Below are 20,480 nucleotides of genomic sequence, written 5' to 3' on the forward strand. Positions count from 1 at the left end.
ACCTGTTCAACCATTCTCCAAGCTAAGCAATTTTAAAATATTATCTCATTTGATCCTCACAACACTATAATATTAATCCCATTGTACAGAGAAGGAAACTGAGACTGGCAGAGCTCATGTGACTTGACCAAGTTTACATGACTACTAAGTACCTGAGGCCAGGTTTGTACTTAATTCTTCCTAACTTCAAGTCCAGAGTTATATCTATGGGACAATGTCCTGTGACAAGGAAATCACTTTAAAAGACTGATATATATTAATTTAAGGTCGCCAAGGAATTCAGCTATGTAATTCCTAAATGAAAAACTCAAGTCAGCTGTCAACCTTTTATGGAGTTTAATTACAACAGGAGGAAGAAAGGAATTAGAGAGAGAGAGAGAGAAAAGGGAGAGAAGGGAATAGGGCTTAAATACCCCTTCTGTTTAGGCTGGGCCAAAAGGCCCAAGCCCTTAGATAGCTGGGGCAAAGAAAAGAGATCAGTCCCTATTACTCACGTGACCAAAATGGAGAAATAGTCTCAGAGGCCCCCACCTTCAGCTTCCTTCAGAGCAAGCTTCTCAGAGCACACTCCAACCACTCAGACAAACTCCTCAACCACCACCCTGAGTCTTCAGACCCCTCTCTCTTTAAGGAAACCATCCAAGTTGCCTCCCCTCAGTTCTCACATCTACCAATCACTGTCCATCAATTTCCCTGTGCCAATGGAGGCTCTAGCTTAACCCAGGACTGCCCAGAGGTCTCTGGCTTTGCACATGTCTATTGAAGGTCATATTTTCAAATAATTAAATCTTTGATCCTTTGCTACAGTCCTTCCTAAATCCTGTTAACCTGAGTAGGGTAGAGATTGGAATAATTAAATTTTGATCTAGGCTGCAGCTCTTACTCAATCCTGTTAGGACTGAATAGGGTGGAGATTGATTCCAAGTATCTCCATTGTATCAATTCTAAAATCAATCATGACTCAAAGAAATTCCTGTTCTATGCTTAAGCATAGGTCAAAGTCCTTTCCATTGTTCAGCAAAAGGTTTCTGTCCTAAAGTAATCTTAAGAAGGGAGGAGGGGGAAACTCTCATGCCAATGGGGTTCACATTCCAATAGCCAAGACCCACTATCAATAGGAAATTTTTCAAGTATGAAATTTCCCAATGGTGAAATTTCCAACATTTATAAGTCTAAGAAATTTTGAGGTTTACAGTCCTCTAAAAGATTTAGAAAGTGAATGGTATGGTCAGGAATTTTGATCCTTCCTTTGGTAATGCAAAGTGGGGCCCATATATATTTTCAGTCTTTTACTTGGTAGTGAAAATCAGAAATCACAGTAAAAACAAAACAAAAAATATAAAAGTGGGAAGGGTTAATTCAAGGGAATATGCTCCTGCAATGTAAAATAAGTAGGGTGACTGATTTAAATAATTATCAAATTGTTATTTTTTGTTTGATTCAATCCCTGTACTGGACATGATAAATTTAATGAAAATAATATAGAATTTTTAAGAGCTGGATTTTCTATCCATTTCTCATAATGTGACTTTCATGTTCAGATTAGGATCTTTTGTCAATAATCAGGAAGGTTATAGGGTACCGTTTCTCTGAGGTTCTCAGGAATATGTTTAAATCACAAAATATTAATGAAAAAATGTTAGAAAGGTATAATATTGAATTTGACATGAAGAATAAACCTTCAGTCTGACAATTTGGCAAAACTAACTACCCAGGGCTTTGTAAAATTCTTCCAACTTTGTCCATATGTTGCCTAAGGTTCTCTCTGCTTCTATGGCCTCGGGCTGGCCTTGAAGACAGTAAGATGATAGAAGTACCTATCTCAAAATATCTCCTGACTAAGCCTAAAATTTTCATCATTAGAATAAGTATTTGTATGGTAAAACTGGGTTTCTAGAAATCCCTTTTTAAAATAAAATTTCAAAAACAATAGGGAAGGTTAAGCAATCATCAAGCATTTTCATATTAGAAAGGTTTAGTCTGTCACATTAGCTATATATAATTTAGAGTTGCATAAATGAGATAGGACAGATGATTATTAAAATATTTAAAGCATTCCTGACTTGGAATTAATAGTCAAAGTATGAATTCTACCTTAGAAATATAATCATGAATTTTTCTGGATCTCAGTTTTGTCATCCATAAAAAGAAAAGAGAATGAAAGTTCCAAAATATACTTCAAAAGTTTGTTGTGGAAAAAAGCTGATGTACAACATAAAGCTTTATATAAATCTGAGATGCTACCAGACTAATAAAAAAGCATCTTCTCATGTTAGTGATAGATGCAGCGTTAACGAGGACTGGATTCAAATCCTACTTCCTGCAGTATCTGTGTAACCTTGGAAAAAAATCATTGAACATCCATGGGTCTCGTTAGTCAAATCAAGGCAAATGAATGAAAAAGCATGTATGAATGATTTATTCTGTGCAAAGTATTGAGCTAAGGTCATGATTTACAGATTTAACTCTCAAGGGGCTAATATCCTGACTATTGAAAATGACACAGAAAGATTTGATTTTGTGACACAAATTCCTCAGTGTTGTTTAAGGTACAGTGGTTAATTAGATCAATCAATTAATAAGGATTTATTAAGTAATAACTAATTTCTATGCAATGTGCTAAGTACCTGGCATACGAAGAAAATAAAATAAACAATATCCTTGACCTCAGTGGAACTCACATTCTAACAAAGATAACATATAAATAACTATGTACATATAAGATATAGAGGGATTAGCAGGAAAGAGGGTACTAACAGATCAGGAAAATCAGACATGGGGTTTGAACTCATGCTCGAAGGAAGAAGCTTGTGAACAGAAGAGAGGACAGCAAGTGCAAAAACACTGTTAGGAGATCTTCAATATGACACTTAACAAGCTATGTGATTATGAACAATATTACAGTGGAGGAACAGCAAGCAGACCAGTGCTGCTGTAATGTAGGATTTGGGTAGAGGAGTAAAGTCCATTATCATCACCATCACCATCATCACCATCAAGGAGTATCTAAGCAGGGGAAGGAAAAGGGGTAAATAAATAAGGAAATATTGTGACAGTGTCTGGAACTTCAAAAGTAGTGAGCGTTTGCACTCAAAGTCAACTGAAATAGGAAAGAAAAAACAATTTAATACTTTAAAACTTGGCCTCAGGAAGATGGCTACTGAATAGGAGCAGCTCTTCTCTTCCTCTCCACAGATCGAGACAGAGTGCCTCAAATAAACAAAACCGAGGTCCAACAAGCAAAGGAGTTCCATGGTAGGACACAGCACAGAAGGTAGGCAAGGTTAGGGCATTTCCATACTAAAAGGGGGCGTAATTTCCCCCACCAAAGTTTGAGCTCACCACCCCTCCCACGCTTCACCTACCTTTCCAGAGTCCAAGCCCGCACAGAACAAACTTCTAAATTCTAGGAGGGAGGCTGGCAGAGGTCAACACAGATTTACCCCTAAGAGAAATGACTCAGGACACTGGGAGGCAGAGGAAATGTGGGTATTGGGGGTTGCAGAGCTTGGGGAGAGAGGGTGGCTCACAGCAAAGACTCCACAGAGAATTGTAAAAAGCCCTCGGGCTAAAACTTCTCTAGTGCACAGTACAGAGAACTCCCTACACTCTACACCCAGACCTCTTCCAGGCAACCTCTAAGTTTTCAGGGGCCTGACCTGCATGTAAGAACAGCAAGACTAGGGACCCCAGGAGGTAGAGGAGACATGGAGATAGGGCACAGTGCTTGGACAGAAATGGGAGGCTCAAAGCAAAATGCCACAGAGACCCAAAAAATAGCCTCTAGACAAAAACCTCTCCAGAGTCCAATACAAAGATTACCCACATTCCTAACTTAGACATCTGACCAGGAAGGAACAAGGCAATGACCACCAACTCCCAGGAACTAAAATCCACAAATACCAAAAACAAACAAACAAATAAACAAACAACAACAACAACAACAAAAAACAAACAAGAAGAAAATGATGAACCTAGATTTTTATACAGAAAAATCCCAGACTAAAGAAAAGGCAGCAGAAGATGACCAACAATTAAGCACACCCAAACCTTCAGGAAAAAAAAAATGGAAATTGGTCACAAATTCTTGGAGACATTAAATTCGAGATTGTCAGAAAAAGAAAAGAGATGTGGCAAGACAAGTGGGAAATAGTCCAAAAAGAAAATAACAGTTTAAAAGACAGGATCTTCCACTTGGAAATTGGAGCCCCAAAATCAAATGAAATAATAAGCAAATTAAAGAGCAGAAATGACCTGCTGGAAGCCACGAAAAGCACAATAGATCAAACTGAAAAGAAAAATCAAAATATATTAGCTGAAAACAAGTCATTAAAATATAGAATTGCTCAAGTAGAAGCCAATGATCTCACAAGACAGCAAGAATTAATAAAGCAAGCCAAAAACCCCGGCAGATTAGAAATCAACACAAAATATCTCACTGAGAGGGTGATTAACCTTGAAAAATAGAAGTCAGAGAGACAATCTGAGAATCATAGGCCTACCTGAAAACCTGGGAAAAAACAGAAACCTTTACACAATACTACAAGACATTGTCCAAGAAAATTGCCCTGAGGTTCTGCAACAAGAGGGCAAAATAGAGATTGAAACAGTCCATAGATCACCCATCACACTAAATCCTCAAAAGACAACCCCCAGGTATGTAATTGCCAAATTTAAGAATTTCCAAGCTAAGGAGAAATTATTACAAGAAGCCAGAAAGAAACAATTCAGATATCAAGGAGCACCAATCAGGATTACACAGGATCTAGAAGCCTCCATACTAAAAGACCACAAGGCTTGGGATATGATATTCAGTAAGGCAAGAGAATTGGGTCTTCAATCAAGGATCACCTACCCTTTAAAACTGACTATATACTTCCAGGGGAAAGTATGGGCATTCAACAAAATAGAAGACTTCCAAATATTTGTAAAGAAAAGAACTAAACAGAAAATTTGACATTAAAATCCAAAAACCAAGAGAAACAAGAAAAGGTAAATAAGAAAGAAAAGAGTCTTTTTGTTGTTGTTGTTGTTGTTGTTCTCTAAGGGCCTCAAAAAATGTCAAATCATTTATGTTCCTATATGGAAAAATGTCATCATTTGTAACTGTTGAAAATTGTTTTTACTATTATAGTAGTTAGAATAATTATCCATAGGTAGAGATTGGGTACTAAGTGGTTTAAAATCATATATTAAAAAAAGAAGAAAGAAAGGGGGGGGATGTCATCAAGAGAAACTTGAAGGAATAAGAAAATTAGGATAACCTATACTACCCAGAAAGGCACACAGGAGACGGAGGAGAAGAATACAACTATAAGAAGGAGAGGAAGAGATTGCTAAGAGGAAATACTCAAACCTTATTCGCAGTAGAATCAGTCCCGAGAGGAAAGAACATCTAGACCCATTAGGGTATTGAACTCTATATTACCCTATAGGGAAGTTGAGAGGGAAAAATTAAGGGGGGGGAGTTTAAAAAGTGGGGAGGGAAAGAAGGGGAAGAGAATTTAATAGAATTAAAAAAACAAAAGTATAAAAAAGAGAGGAGACAGAAAGGGAGGGTGGGGAGGGAAGTAATTCAATGGGGGGGGAGTGTGTGGGGTAGCCTAAAAAGACCCCAAAATAAAATTAAGAGAGGAATAAAAAGGGAAGCTGGAAAAAGGAAAGTAAAATAAGGCTGGGGATTAGGGGAATGATTAAAAACAGAATACTGGTGTAGAAGGAAATAATGAAAAAGGAAAGAGCAGGACAAGTAGAGAAAATAAAAATGTTGGGAAATACACAAGTAGTAATCACAACTTTGAATGTGAATGGGATGAACTCACCTGTAAAGCAGAAGCAAATAGCAGAGTGGATCAGAAACCAAAATCTTCCCATATGTTGTCTACAAGAAACACACATGAGGAAGGAAGATATACATAGGGTAAAAGTAAGCAGATGGCAAAAAAATCTATTGGGAATCAACTGATAAAAAGAAGGCAGGAGTCACAATCATGATATCTGACAAAGCCAAAGTAAAAATAGATCTAGTTAAAAGAGATAGGGAAGGTAATTATATCCTGATAAAAGTCAGTATAGACAATGAGGGCATACCAGTACTCAACATGTATGTACCAAATGGCACAGCATCCAAATTTTTAAGGGAGAAAGTAGTGGAGCTCAAGGTTGAAATAGATAGAAAAACTATACTAGTGGGAGACCTGAACCTTCCTCTATCAGAACTAGATAAATTGAACCAAAAAATAAATAAAAAGAAAAGAAGTGAATGAAATCTTAGAAAAAATAGAGTTTGTAGATATGTGGATCAAAATAGAGACAAAAAGGAATACACTTTCTTTTCAGCAGCACCTGGTACATTCACAAAGACTGACCATGTACTAGGGCATAAAAACATTGCAAACAAGTGCAAAAGAGCAGAAATAATAAAGGTAACCTTTTCAGACCACAATGCAATAAAAAATAATTAGTAAGGGTCTAGGGAGAGGTAAATCAAAAATTAATTTGAAACTAAATAATATAATTCTCCAAAATCAGTTAAAGAACAAATCATAGAAACAATTAATAATTTCATTAAAGAAAATGACAATGAAAAGACATCCTTTCAAAATCTATGGGATGCAGCTAAAGCAGTACATAGGGGGAAATTTATATCCTTGAGTTCATATATTAATAAATTAGATAGGGCAGTGGTAAATGAATCATGATCAATGGCACATGTTAAACCCAGTGGAGTTGTGGGTCATATATGTGAGGGGGGTAGGGAGGGGAGGGAAGGAACATGAATCTTGTAACCATGAAAAATTATTCTAAATCATCTAATTAAATAAATTTTAAAAGAAAAAAACTAAAACTTGGCCTCAGGCCAGACAGCCCAGCTTTGCCCTTTGGTGGCTCCACTCAATGCTCTGTCATTTCTCTGCTCTTTCTGTTTTCTTCACTCAGTAAAACCTGCAGAAAGTTGGAGAAAACATTCAAATCACGGAAACTTTTCTTTGGCTCTTGCAACAGATCTGGGAATGCTAATCAGCCAAGACAGGGTTTTGTTGTAATAAGGATGCAGTGTTTCTGGAAAGACTTTTCCCTTTCATCAGTTGTCAGAGCAACAAAGTGAAGAATACTGCTGTGTATCTTGGGGATAGTCTGGAATTCCATCGAAGCTGATTGATACTGCTCAGATGACATGCTAATGTGACAAAGGAGTAGCTCCAAGTCCTTGATTTAACTTCCCAATAAAATTAACAAAGTAGTTTAAAATCTCTTTAAGAGATGTGACTAATACTGTAAGTGAATTAAACTAGTACTGAATTTGGATGGGAACCATGTTTTGAAAATGCCAACTTCTGTTGGCATAAATTAGTATTTGCTTTAAACTATCCCCAAGGTGATATTCTCACTTATTTCTATTCTATAGAATAATATCTATAATTTAAAAATCTATCTATATGCATATATACATATCCATATATATATATACATTGTTTGATGCACACACGAGTGTATTATATATAATTATTTATATATATTATGTAGTCCTCTGTGTTTGTCTATGTACATATATATATATATGTAGCTAGATAAATAGATAGATAGATGATATGATTGAATTATTTCAAGTCATTTATGCCTTCTCAAGCTCATGGGTTGGTTGATTAAGATCTTGGAGTAGTTTGTGTATATTGTGTGTATGTAGTATTTGTATGTATATATATATATATATATATATACATGTACTGAGAAAACTATAATTGTCTATATCACATATAATATTTATCATATCATGTATCACATCATACTATTCCTATTATGTATATATAAAGGATTCTCATCCTGAATAGATTATTAAGAATCACTATATCATAAGAAACAAAGAACTCAACAGTTATACTCAATGTTTCTTTATTCTCTGCTTCTCTGTTTAAATTATGAATAAGACAACAGAATTATTAAGATTCCCAACATAATATGCTTAAGCTAAATGGAAAATCAGTTACTTAGTTTCTATCCTATGTATGTAACTCATTCTCTCTGTCTCTGTCTCTGCCTCTCTCTCTCTCTCACTTGATAATCCATCCCTTCCAGTCTGCCTTGGTTGATCTGTTACACAGAAGGGGGTAATGATAAAGCTGCCAGTTGATACCTCTTCCTACACTGTGGTGCTCTGGTGTGGAACCAGGGCATCCTCTTGCCCTGTTGTACATTCACTCGCTGGGATTTTGAAAGATCCACACAGAATTACTCTTGTCCAAACCCCATCCTTAGTGTCTACAGAACTCATTGAATCTTGAATTTCTCAGGCAGAATTCAGTATGTAATGTTTTCAGGATCTGTTTAACAATTTCCCTTTCTTCTATAGGGACAGGAGGAAGAGTTTAGATGGTTGTATTGAGTTTTATTATTCTCCCATTTTATCCCTACTCCCCTATACAAGTCATTTAACTTCTGTTTGTTTCAGTTTCCTCAACTATAAAATGAGGATAATATTATCTACCTCCTAGGAGCATTTAATAGTGTCTGGCATATAGTAGATATTTAATAGATGCTTGTTTCCTTAAATATTTGCTTTCTTTTATAGAGCTAATAATATTATTTCAAACATCTAAATCTGTCTAAGAAACAGATTTAGTATCCAGGCCCTATGAGATAATTGTCTTTATTCTGGGGTTAGAAAACTTTGCATCATTTAGACATTTCATTAAGCAAAAAGTAAGATTTTTCTAGGCAAAAACTGTTTCAAAATCAATACAAAAATTTGCAAAATACGATTTCACCTACTAACATATATTTCACATTTTAAATTGTGTTCCTAAATAATAACTCAATATATGCTAAAAATAAATAGACATGTATATATGTACATGTGACCATATATACATAATCCCACATTTGCATATATGGGAAATACACATAGATATATTTGTCACGTATATACCCACACATGGTGTGTGTTTGTATATATACATACATATATGTACATATAAAACACATGTACAACATATATCATACATCCACTTATATATATTCAAGAATTTCCCCCTCAAATCTCAATTACTTAATTGATTTATCTTACTTTATAATGGGAACAATTAATATAATACCACAAATATTTGCTAAAGGGCCACTCTGTATAGTTTACTGATTATAATGGATAAGATACAAAGATTAGATAAATTATATCATTGTGTTATGGAATGGGATTTAGCTTTAGAGTCAGAAGCCCTGGGTTTAAATCTTCAATATGACACTTACGAGCTATGTGATTATGAGCAATACACTTAATATCCTGAGCATGTTTCTTCATTTCTAAATAAGGGTATAATAATTATGCTGTCACTAGCTATCTTTCTCTAGAACCATAAGGTTTTTGTTCTAGGGAAATGGCACACCAGTAGAGCTGGCTGTAATACATAAGGTTTAGCTAAGTGCTTTAAAGATATACACAGCAAACTTCTGAGAAAGGTTTAATGAGAAAAGTAATTTTCAGTCAAGGAGTTTAGAGATGGGCAATGATATACCTGCCAAGCAATTTCAGGAAATCCATTTTTGACAAAAACATAACTTTCTTGTCAATGAATCCAAGTGAAATGTATTTTATATTTAATAGATTTTGTTCCATGTATTGGTAATCAGAATAATAAATAATGGGATCATGCTTTCTCAAAAATTGAAACAGATCTATAGTCTCATCAACCTTGATATTATCTCCAATGAAATGGCATATGGTTGCCTGACTCTTGTCCTTGCCCTTGATAAGTCCATCGCATAAGTCTGGCACACCCCCATCATGATTTACAAGGATGAATTCTTCTTCAGCAGTGGCAGAGCTTCCAGCTGTCCTCCTTGAGAGACACTGCTTGGGCCCACAGACTCTATTATTGCAGTGGGAAGCACTGAATGATTGAAGAAATCTTCTTGCAATACCTGTCCTCCTTAGGGGAGTCCCTGTTCTGATCGGAGATCTAGAATCTATTTATGTACAACTATAATTCTTTCAGCAAAGAAGTGACCCAGTTTTTAACAGGGAAACCTATTTCCCTCCTACATTACAAACCTTCCATCTGAAGAACTCTCTATACCCTTTGGGAAGGGTTGGTGTCCCATCTCTGACTTTATCACTTTATCCAGATCCAGCCCCCTGGTGGGAACACCTTTGGTAGTCCAAATGGCCAGAATTAACAGACCTAGAAAAGGAGTACTTTGCCTTGCCACCTTAATTCACCAGAGGTTTTCTTTAAAAACAAAAACAAAAACAAAAACAAAAACAAAAACAAAAACAAGCAACCCTACCAGATTGCTATTTTACATTTTATATCAGAGTTAACAAACAGAAAATAGCTTTTAAATTTTCCAGGGAGGGAGATAACTGGGCTGCATGGAGGACAATGCTGCTAAAAACAAAAACAAAATGCCATCCTTTCTAACAGTATTATGCCAATTTATGAAAAAAAAATACCCATCCCAAATCAAATCCTGAAAACTTTCTTTAATTCATTGGAATATATTGGAGGGTAAAGCTCTTCAGAGGGGAGAGAAGCTTTAAGGTAGGAAGATAGAGACAGGATAGAAGTTTTAGATACCACAAGGGGGATGATGGAGTCAAATTAGAGATATGAGGTGGCAGGAATGAGTCTTTATTAATTTTCCATGAGCCACAGCTAAGCTCTGATCAAAGGACCCTTCCGAAGGCTTTTACCAGTCCAGAGATCCACATTTAATACCACACAGGTCGGAGAGATGAAAGAGTGATAGAGAAGGTTTAAAGATGGAGCTTGGCCAGAGGCCAAGCTCCTGTCAGGACAGCCATCAGCTAGCCTGAAAGAGAGAGAGAGAGATAGAGGTGGAGCTTGCTGGGCTATATATAATCTTTGATATGCAAATATACACAGTTAATAGGGATGATGATCATTGGTTAATGACAAGGTATAAGTGTGGTTTCTCTTAACCAGGTGAGCACAAAGAAACCTGTGTTCCCGCCTAACCTGGGGGAAGCTGGGGTCAAGGGTCAGAGGCTTCCCCAGCCACATGCAATACTGAGCATGCTCAAGACTGAGCATGCTCTCTTCTAAGGCAATCTGTACATACCAACTATTTCCCTTGCCCATAGCTAGGGGTGGACTGCTACAGAGGGGGAAAGAGAACTTTACCTATTATTTCACACAAGTAACTGCCAAAGAGGAAGTTTCCTTACCAATATAGAAAAGCATTTGCTCTGTAGTTCATTGCTGTAGTGAACTACCTAGGTAGAAGAGTCATGTCTGAGTGTTCAAGTGATTTGCTCAAGTTTATGCAACCTATATATTTTAGGCAGGACTTCTGTGCATGTCTTTCTTACTCTAACTGCAGTTTTCTATTCACTAAACCATACTGTCTCTCAATTCAGGATGTGTGTGTGTGTGTGTGTGTGTATGTGTGTAGGGAGTACAACTAAAGAATTAATCCAGTTACATTCTAATTATTTTCAGATTAAGTTTAGTTAGCTGCATTCTAACATCTAATTATCATTTCATCCTGGGTAATGTCTATATCCTGAACAATTAATAAAAAACATTTGCTTTTTTCTTTCCCAATTATATCATTAAATATCCTCCTTGATTGTCTATCATTGCCAAATCATAATTATTGATTTTATCTCATTACTTTCTAGCTTTGGGAATGATGTGTGTTGTTGGGAGGAAGTACATATGGACATTTGCTATCTCAGTTTCAGCTACAAAATAGAGTGGCCCCAACAAGGGAGCAGCCATGGTTCACACAGATAATATTTTAAGGTTTTCAAAGTATTTTCATGAAATATAATAACAAAGATTATAAAAGGTAAATAGTAGTACACATATTATTATGTCCAATTTACAAATAAGAGAATTTAGAAAGTAAACTGAGATGAATTCTTCATGCACAAATAGCTAATAAGTGTCAAAACCAGGATTTGAACCCTAATCTTTTGGACAAAATACATACTTTTCTGATCAAATCATAATTCCTCTCCATGGTGGCTGGGGTGACCTTAAAAGGAGCGACATTCCCAATGAACCTCATATCTTGCACAGGTTAGAGACAGTGAGATGTCACAGGGTGTAAATATTTAGTGGGTTAAATATTTAGGAGAGCTCTAACTCAGCAAGACTCAACATAGAAGTCACAGAGTCACATGTTCCCAGGCATACCAATGTGGGCATCCCAGCGTGAGCATGCCATGACAACAAGCCATTGGCAAATGGAAGGATCCAAGAGGAAGAGGTTAGGGTTGAAAAGCCAGCATGGGAAGCTATCAGGCTCTTTTTCCCAGACTGAACAAATTCAGTATCTAGGTTTGCTCTCTTATCTCATCTGGCCATCTCTGATAAGTCATGACTCTGAGGAGGACTGTAATTGGGATCAGTTTTTTACCCAAAGTTAGAAAAGCCCAAACCTATTTCTCTTCTTTTCTTTATCTCCTTACTAAAAATGCTTATAATTTTAGTTAAATGCCCCCAATATTAATTTTTATTAATATTAAATATATATATATATATATATATATATATATATATATATATATATATATATATATATATATAGTACTGAACTTGGGTTCAGGATGACCTTAATTCAATCCTGACTTCATATACTTGCTTACTAGTTTCATGAGTCCAAATAGGTCATTTAACTGCTGCCTGCCTCTGTTTCCTAATTTAGATATTGGAGATTATAATAGCACCTACTAATTCTAAATACTTTTAAATTTTAAAGCACTATATTAAGGATAACTATGCTAGCTAGCAGGAAGTTGTATAACTTTGTTTCTGAATTTTAGGAGAAACCCTCTAGTATATGGGAAATTAATTTACATGTGACCTGATTAAACATGAATGAGTGGAAAGTATGTAAAGAAATGTGGCTTTCACTGTATTCTTTAGTTCTAGCAAGAACTGGTGCCCCAGATAGCTCTTTATTTTTTTCTCTTTCCATCAGTCTTACTTTCTCCCTTTTCTTTCCATCATAATGGCTAACAATATGTCTCTCTTTTTTGGTAGACAAAGGAGAACTCAAACACATCTCTCCTCTCTCTCTCTCTCTCTCTCTCTCTCTCTCTCTCTCTCTCTCTCTCTCTCTCTCAATCCCTCTTATTCTAACTCTTTAAACTCAGTTTGAATCAGGGAGGACTGCATGGACACTTTTCCCTGATGACTAATTGAACCATAAGATGGAATCTAATTCTAGGTCTATTTGTACATATATGGCTATTATGTTAATTGTTCACAACCATAATATATTTATATAGAATTTATCATAAGAATAATTTTCAGGTTAACACTGAGCTAAAATGTCCCTCTCACATGTACATTTTTTCCAAGCCCTCATTCAAAATCTATCTCTGTCCCACATAATTGTCTCCATTTTTTTAACTTGAATTCAGCTAGGCCAGTATTCTGCCTTTCACTTTCTTCAAAAGGTTTCAGTATTTGATGGAGAATTGGGAGAACTTTGAAATCAGGACTTGAGGCGGTACTCATAACAAATTTGGCAGAGAATATAAGCATGAAGTTTAAAAATTAAAGCAGTATTATTAACAATACACAGATGTAGATCAAAAGTATGAGGGTTAGACATTAAGCTGTTCCTTATTTTTTACAAGAAAGAAAGCATATTAAATCCCTGAAATTTATAGTTGGAAGGAGGATTAAAATTAAGAAATTCAGATTTGTCCAAACCATATATCCTTTTTATAACAACCTCCCTCAACATCAGCACTCCCCCTAAGCAGTCATCAGACCTCTGTTTTTAATATCTCCAGGGACAAGGAACTTATTACCAAATGAAATATTTCCATTTTAGACTTCTAATCATTAGAAGCGTTTTATATTGATTCAAAAATCTGAATCTTCTTAATGTCCCAGATCTACCCTTTCAAGTCACACATACAAAATCTAATACTACTTCCAAACAGATGATCTCTATTTGGAGAAAATAGATTTTAGGGAAAAAATAGTTGTAAACTTGGTTTTAGAAAATGTCACTTTTTCCCCTAGGAAGATATATTTAGGAAATTTAAAAAATGTTTACTCTGAAAAATTAATATATTTGATTTTTCACTTTTATTAAATATAAATATGCACACCATACGTTGAAAAGCACAGTCATATCATCCTTCCCCCAAACACACATATTATAGCAACAATATATATAAAGAGAAATTCTTTCTGATCTTAATATCTTGGCCCCTTCAATACCTTCACTGAAGGACATGAATCAGACTTAGGAGCCTGCCCCAAGGACATGAAAATGGGGACCTGTTCTTAGAATGCACTACATTTATTATCTTGTAATTCAGATGACTTAGAGTGAGGAAACTTGAATACCTAGTATTGAGACTGAAACCCCAAAAGGAAGGCTCTTTAAAATAAAGGCAGATTATTTAGTCACCTAAACATGCTTTCAGAGATGTTCTTTAGAGCAAATCTCCCTTACAATAAGAAACCTCCTTTCTCAATCTCTTCTGGTTCTTAAAGTGGAATGATGTGACAATATTATTGTTTTTTAGCTATTTCCTATTATTAATAAGTTGAGTCTGTGAATTCTTCTGCTTGACATTTCAAAGCATCAAGACAATCTTGATGGGATTTAAACACAGCTTAAAAATTTGACGATAAGAAGTAGAAATTAAATATGAACTGATTTATTCCAAAAGTTAGAGAATTAATTGAGCTCTAGGATTAATGGAATTTTTCATACAGCATCAGAAACTTGACTACCATTAAGAAAATGTAAGTATTACAAATTACTGTTTCATTTGCCCACAAAAGTTTAGGATACCTCAATAAGAGGATCATAGTTTTACATATTTTTATTTGTTTTCCTTTCAAACAGAAAGACACAGAAGCAATAAGGAAGACTTGAACATTTAAAAATATTTTTACATGGAGTGATGACATGATATGTGGTAGGAAGAACAGTCTGGGAATCAAAGACCCCCAAAAGTAAGGCAGTATTTTAGAGAATTAATTAGGTTTTGGTTTCTTCATGTACTCACCAAGGACTATTTCCTCATTGCTTGTAAATTTCAAGAGAATGATTTATTTAAACTATAATCTCTTTGGAGATCAACCCAGATTTTAATTGCAAGAAATCATCATTATTTTGTTTAATTGACAGTTTTCAAAATAGTCTTGGAAGGACTAAAACAGCAGTAAGATTAGAAAGATGGTGTAACAGAAGTAAAGAGCCTTAAGTTTAATGTTAGACAGGGTGTTGTGAGCTTTATGAATTACTGAACCTCCCTAAACCATTCATTAATGGATTAGTCATAAGTTCATTTCTTAATTCCCACAGTTGTTGTGAGGAGAGCAATTTGTTAATATTAACAGTTCATGTAAATTTGAGTTCCAATTGAGATCAAAATAGGCTTCATCCTTTATAAGAAAGATTTTAATCTTGAAATATTTTGAGAATAATTTGCTATAATTATGCTAAACAAAGTTTAAATTTCAGCACAGTGACCTTTCAAACATAAATGGAGAAATTATAAAAATGCAATGAATAGAATATATTATATCTCAAATGGACATGACTCCTTGCCAATTAACATGTAGTGATAAAATTTTATATCAGATTTATCCTACTTGTATGATAATGTTTTAACAAAAACAATTTTTGTAGAAAGGTTGACTATTAAATCTGAAATTTCAAAATTAAGAGTATGCAACCTATAAACATGACTGATAAATAATCCTTATATTTGCTATGATAATAATCCCAAAATAACTGGATTTAGAGAAATCCATAATCATATATTATCAATGGTGAATTTAAAAAGGGGTAGCTGGGTAGCTCAGTGGATTGAGAGCCAGGCCTAGAGACAGGAGGTCCTAGGTTCCAATCTGGCCTCAGACACTACCTAGCTATGTAACCCTGAGCTAGTCAAGATCACAAGGCCCCCATTGTCTTTATAAGCTTGATCATGGAAACTAATCTCTCTTCCCTCAAATGTTTTTAATATACTTTGCTTTGTTTTCTCCTTAAATGTTGTGACTGTCCTTTGATACATGTTTTGTTCCTCTCCCCTTCATTTGCATGTTTAGATGGTACTCTCAGAGAGGATATCATCTTTTATCTTGGTATCATGATACCTTTTTAATCATCTTAGTACCTTGAACAAATTGGATTATACATTTAATTATATTGTTGAATTTAATATGGAGTCCTAGATTCTAGTAATGATATAGCATCATTTGAGGTCGGACATGATTTTTTTTTGTTTCCTTACACCTATGATGTTGTTATTATTGTTACTTTAATAATTAATTTTTTGGTTTCATATTAGATATAATATATGTAATTTATATATAGTTTTTAGTTTTTTATATTTATAGAATTTTAAAATTGGAATAGAGAAAAATCTAATAATTTGCATATTTATGAAATTAATATTACATATTACTATGTAAATTTACATATTTATTTAATACATAAATTTAATCATTGTTATATTTTTCTCTATTCCAATTTTAAAATTCTAGAGTTCAAGTGGAATGCCACAAATTATGGTGGTGATGGTACAGCAAGGTATAGAAGGAAGACAGGACATTGAGAGGTGGCTCTTTTACAGATAAACACTTTGTAGGGTGCATAGTTGGTTACATATTAACATAAAAGTCAAATGTGGTGGTATCAAGGTGTGGTGATAATATATGCACGTTAATCTTAGAACCAAGAAGAGGAGTTCAAATCTCATCTCTGATATTAACTAACATAATAAACAAGTCACTTAACCTTTCCGAGCCTGAATTTAAACCACAAAGAATTTTGTTAGGCTGAAATAGAATGATGTGTGCAATTCCCTAGGATTATCAATTGTTAAAACAATCATTATGGCAATGAGGAGAGAGGTGGAGGTAATATTATGAGTGTCTTTTTAAACTTTTTTTCCCTCTTCCTTCTCTTTTACCTTTTCCCTTTTCATAAACTTTAGTTTACATGTATAACTTAAAACAAAAGTACCTTAATAATCACCAAACAGACACAGCCAAATATTTCCCACTCAACTTGCATTTTGGGGTGCCACAAATGCTATTTCTTACCTCATGTTAGTCAATAAGGAGTTAGGAAGAGAGAGTAAGTGATGACATTATAAGGTGAATGTCTGTGACCTGCTTAGCCCTTCAAGAGAATCTGTTGACATGGGTTTTGCGAATGTTATCTTTTTCTACAAGGTTAGAGAGAACATTTTGACATACTGTTCTGCAGGAAGACCTTGTTCTCTCACATCTTTAAAAATAACTTGGCTTATATGCATATTATCTCCTTTCTTTTGTTTACTGTCATAGTGTTAAGTCTTCTCAGCTTCCCTAAAATACCTAAATGCTAAAGAAATCCCACAATAAATTAATAGACAAGAAAAGAAAACTATAGAAAATCGTGTTGGGTTTGCTGCATGACTTTCATTGGGGCCTCTCTGATTAATTGGTTCTGAGTTTCATAACTTTAAATTTACTAATCTATTGCCAGTTAGCATTGGTTTCATCCATATTATTTTATTATTATTATTAATGTGGTTTAGAATCACTACAGTTACATTCGAGAAGGGGAATACTAATCAGAATAGGTTGAGAAGAAGGCATAGGTACAAAATGCTTAAGCTTCAGTCTAAATGGAAATGTTTTGTTTGCTTATCATTTGTCATATCCATTTCCCAAGAGGCTAAATGAATTGTGTGGGGTCATTCAAAGACTCTTAGAGGTAGAATTTTAACCTCTGTCCTCTGAACCAAGAGTCAAAACTCTTCATTTTACCATAAAGATTTTCATAAAAGTGAAGTGACTTTTGCAATGTCTGATAGTCCATAATAGCAAAACATAAATTCAGAACCAGTTCTAATACCAAATCCTACATCCTTTCCATTTCATTCTATTCTCTTTAACGATGCAATTGATCAGTACTACGGTGCAATAATTCCTCAATAAATTAATAATAATAATAACTGGAATTTACCTAGCATTGTAAGTTTTATGTACATTAACTATTTTGATCTACATAAAACCCCTTGAGGTAGATATACAATTATTCCTCTCTTCCTAATGAGGAAAATGAGGTTTAGAGATGCCTGAATTGCCTGTGTTCATGTATACATCCAGTAAACTTCAAAGGTGGGATTTGATCTCAGGATTCTTATCTCTAAGCATAGTATAGGTTCAGCTATACTTCATGTGTAATTCTACCAAACCCTTGATCACAATTTCATAGATTAAGCTTCTTACCGGATTTCAGAGGTTATTTACTCCAACCTCTTGGACTCAATTTATTTTTTAATGTTTTAACTTCTGATTCTGGAGGGTTTTTTATATGATGTCTTTTAATATTACTAGTTAGAAAGTTTTCTTATTTTCCCCTCATGACAGACACCCTCATGCTCTTTGTTACCTGGTAGCACTTTTAACTGTGATTTTTTTTCCTCCAAATCTTTCTGTTTCCTTGTCTGTAAGGGAGAATCAACATTAATTCTGGGGTATGGGGAATCTCATTCTAATGGTATTTAGTGGAATACTGTTCAGAATGTGCTGGTCTGTATAGCTTGTATTTATTAATGTTAAAATGCTTTTAAATTAATCTCATATGATTTGTACTCTGTGAGTTATTATTGAAATTAACAGGTCACTTAATACCCACTTCTTATGGTTCATGTTATAATATTACCATCATTGTATCAAGTGGAATTTTAGATGTTAAGAGGAACACGTTTAGAATTTAGTATGCAGCCTATTTCTAATTAATATTAAGATCTAGTTTGAGCTCCGCCAGGCCTCATATAACTAGATTAAAGTACAGAGACACTACTACATCGATTCAATTTCTTTTTAATCCCTTGGTTATGAATATAAGGAAACATTTCAGATTAGGTTCCCTTAAGAAAGATTTATTTCATTTTTTTCCTTCACATAATTTTTCATGCATATTTGGACAGGATTTGCTGTGTAGCCTAATGTATTTGAGACATGGAATTACTTAACATCATCATGCTGTGAGGTGGGTAAAATCCCTAATTGATCCCAACAATTCAATTCTAAATGATATTTGGTAGCTAGGTGGTACAATGGATAGAGCATTGGGCCTGGAGTCAGAAATACCCCCAGATTCAAATCCAACCTCAGATACTTATTATTTGTGTGGACTTGAACAGCAAATTTAATCTTTCTTTGTCTCATTGTCCTCCATTTTAAAATGGAAATAATAATAGTACCCATCTTGCACAATCAAAGGATCAAAAGAGATAATATTTGTAAAGCATTCAGCAGTATTCTTGCCATTCTCTCCTCCATTTATTACATGTCTACTATGTGCTAGGTACCACACTAAATATTGGAGATTCAAAGATCAGAATGAAACATCTTTGTACTCACTCAAAAATTTTATATTCTCTTGGAATGGAGAAGGGAGTTAAAGGTCAGTATGTATACAGAAAAGTAAATACAAAAAAGACAAATAATTTTAAAGGAGGGCTAGAATCAGGGAAGACCTTATAGAGGAGGTGGCTCTTGACCTAAACCTTGATAGGAGCTAGAAAGTGAAAAAAAATGAAGACAGAAAACAAAAAGTTAAGGTAAAACGGATAATTTGTGCCAAAGCATAAATGTGAAAGGGTGAAATTTCTCAGACTGGGAGCAGAGAACAAGTTTTTTTTTTTTTAATATTATAGACTATGTGAAGACACAGGATATGATTCAGTTTAAAAGATTGTCCTGGGACCAGATGGTGAGGTACTTTAAATGGCAGAGAGGAGTATTTATTACTCCAGAGGCAATAGAGAACCAGTGAAGATCCTAGTATCGGGGAACAACACGGTTCTTTGCTTTAGAAATAACAAGAAGCTCTGCCAAGATGCCTGAGGCAAAGAGACAGGAGAGTGGAGGAGCATCCCAAAGCTAGCCCTGCCAGAGTCTAACCATATGGGCTGACATAAGGAAAGGGCAGAACAGGGAGCAGACCAGTGCCAGTCCTACTTGCTTTAGCCTGACACAGAAGACAAGAGAGAAATAGCTAGAAAAAAACTACTACAAGCCTCCCCCCAAGAAGCCAGCTGGTCTTCTTCCTGGAAGTACACACCAAGGGATCCAAAAGACAGCCAGATCTATACCAAACACAAGAGAAGGCAAAACTGCACGTTCAAAACAGCAAAACTTCCACCCCAGAAATAGAGCAGGACCTCAATAAAGAGGCAAGGTAACAAAAAGTTACCTTGACAAAAGTCAAAGTAAAAATCTATCCTTAAAATTTATATTGGTGACAGAGAAGATCAAAATATAATCTCAGAAGAAGGCAACAGTGGCAAAACAAACAAACTAACAAACAAAAAAGAAAACATGTGAAGCCTCAAAAGAAAGTAAGAAAGAATGTCAGGTCCCAAAAATCTCCTAGAAGAACTTGAAAAGAAATTACAAAATCAAATAATGATAGAAAGATTCAAGAACTTGGAAACTAGAAAGGGTCAAAAGTGGAAATAGAGACAAAACCAA

The sequence above is a fragment of the Monodelphis domestica genome, chromosome 2 (assembly GCF_027887165.1).
Source record: "Monodelphis domestica isolate mMonDom1 chromosome 2, mMonDom1.pri, whole genome shotgun sequence".
Taxonomy (NCBI): Eukaryota; Metazoa; Chordata; class Mammalia; order Didelphimorphia; family Didelphidae; genus Monodelphis; species Monodelphis domestica.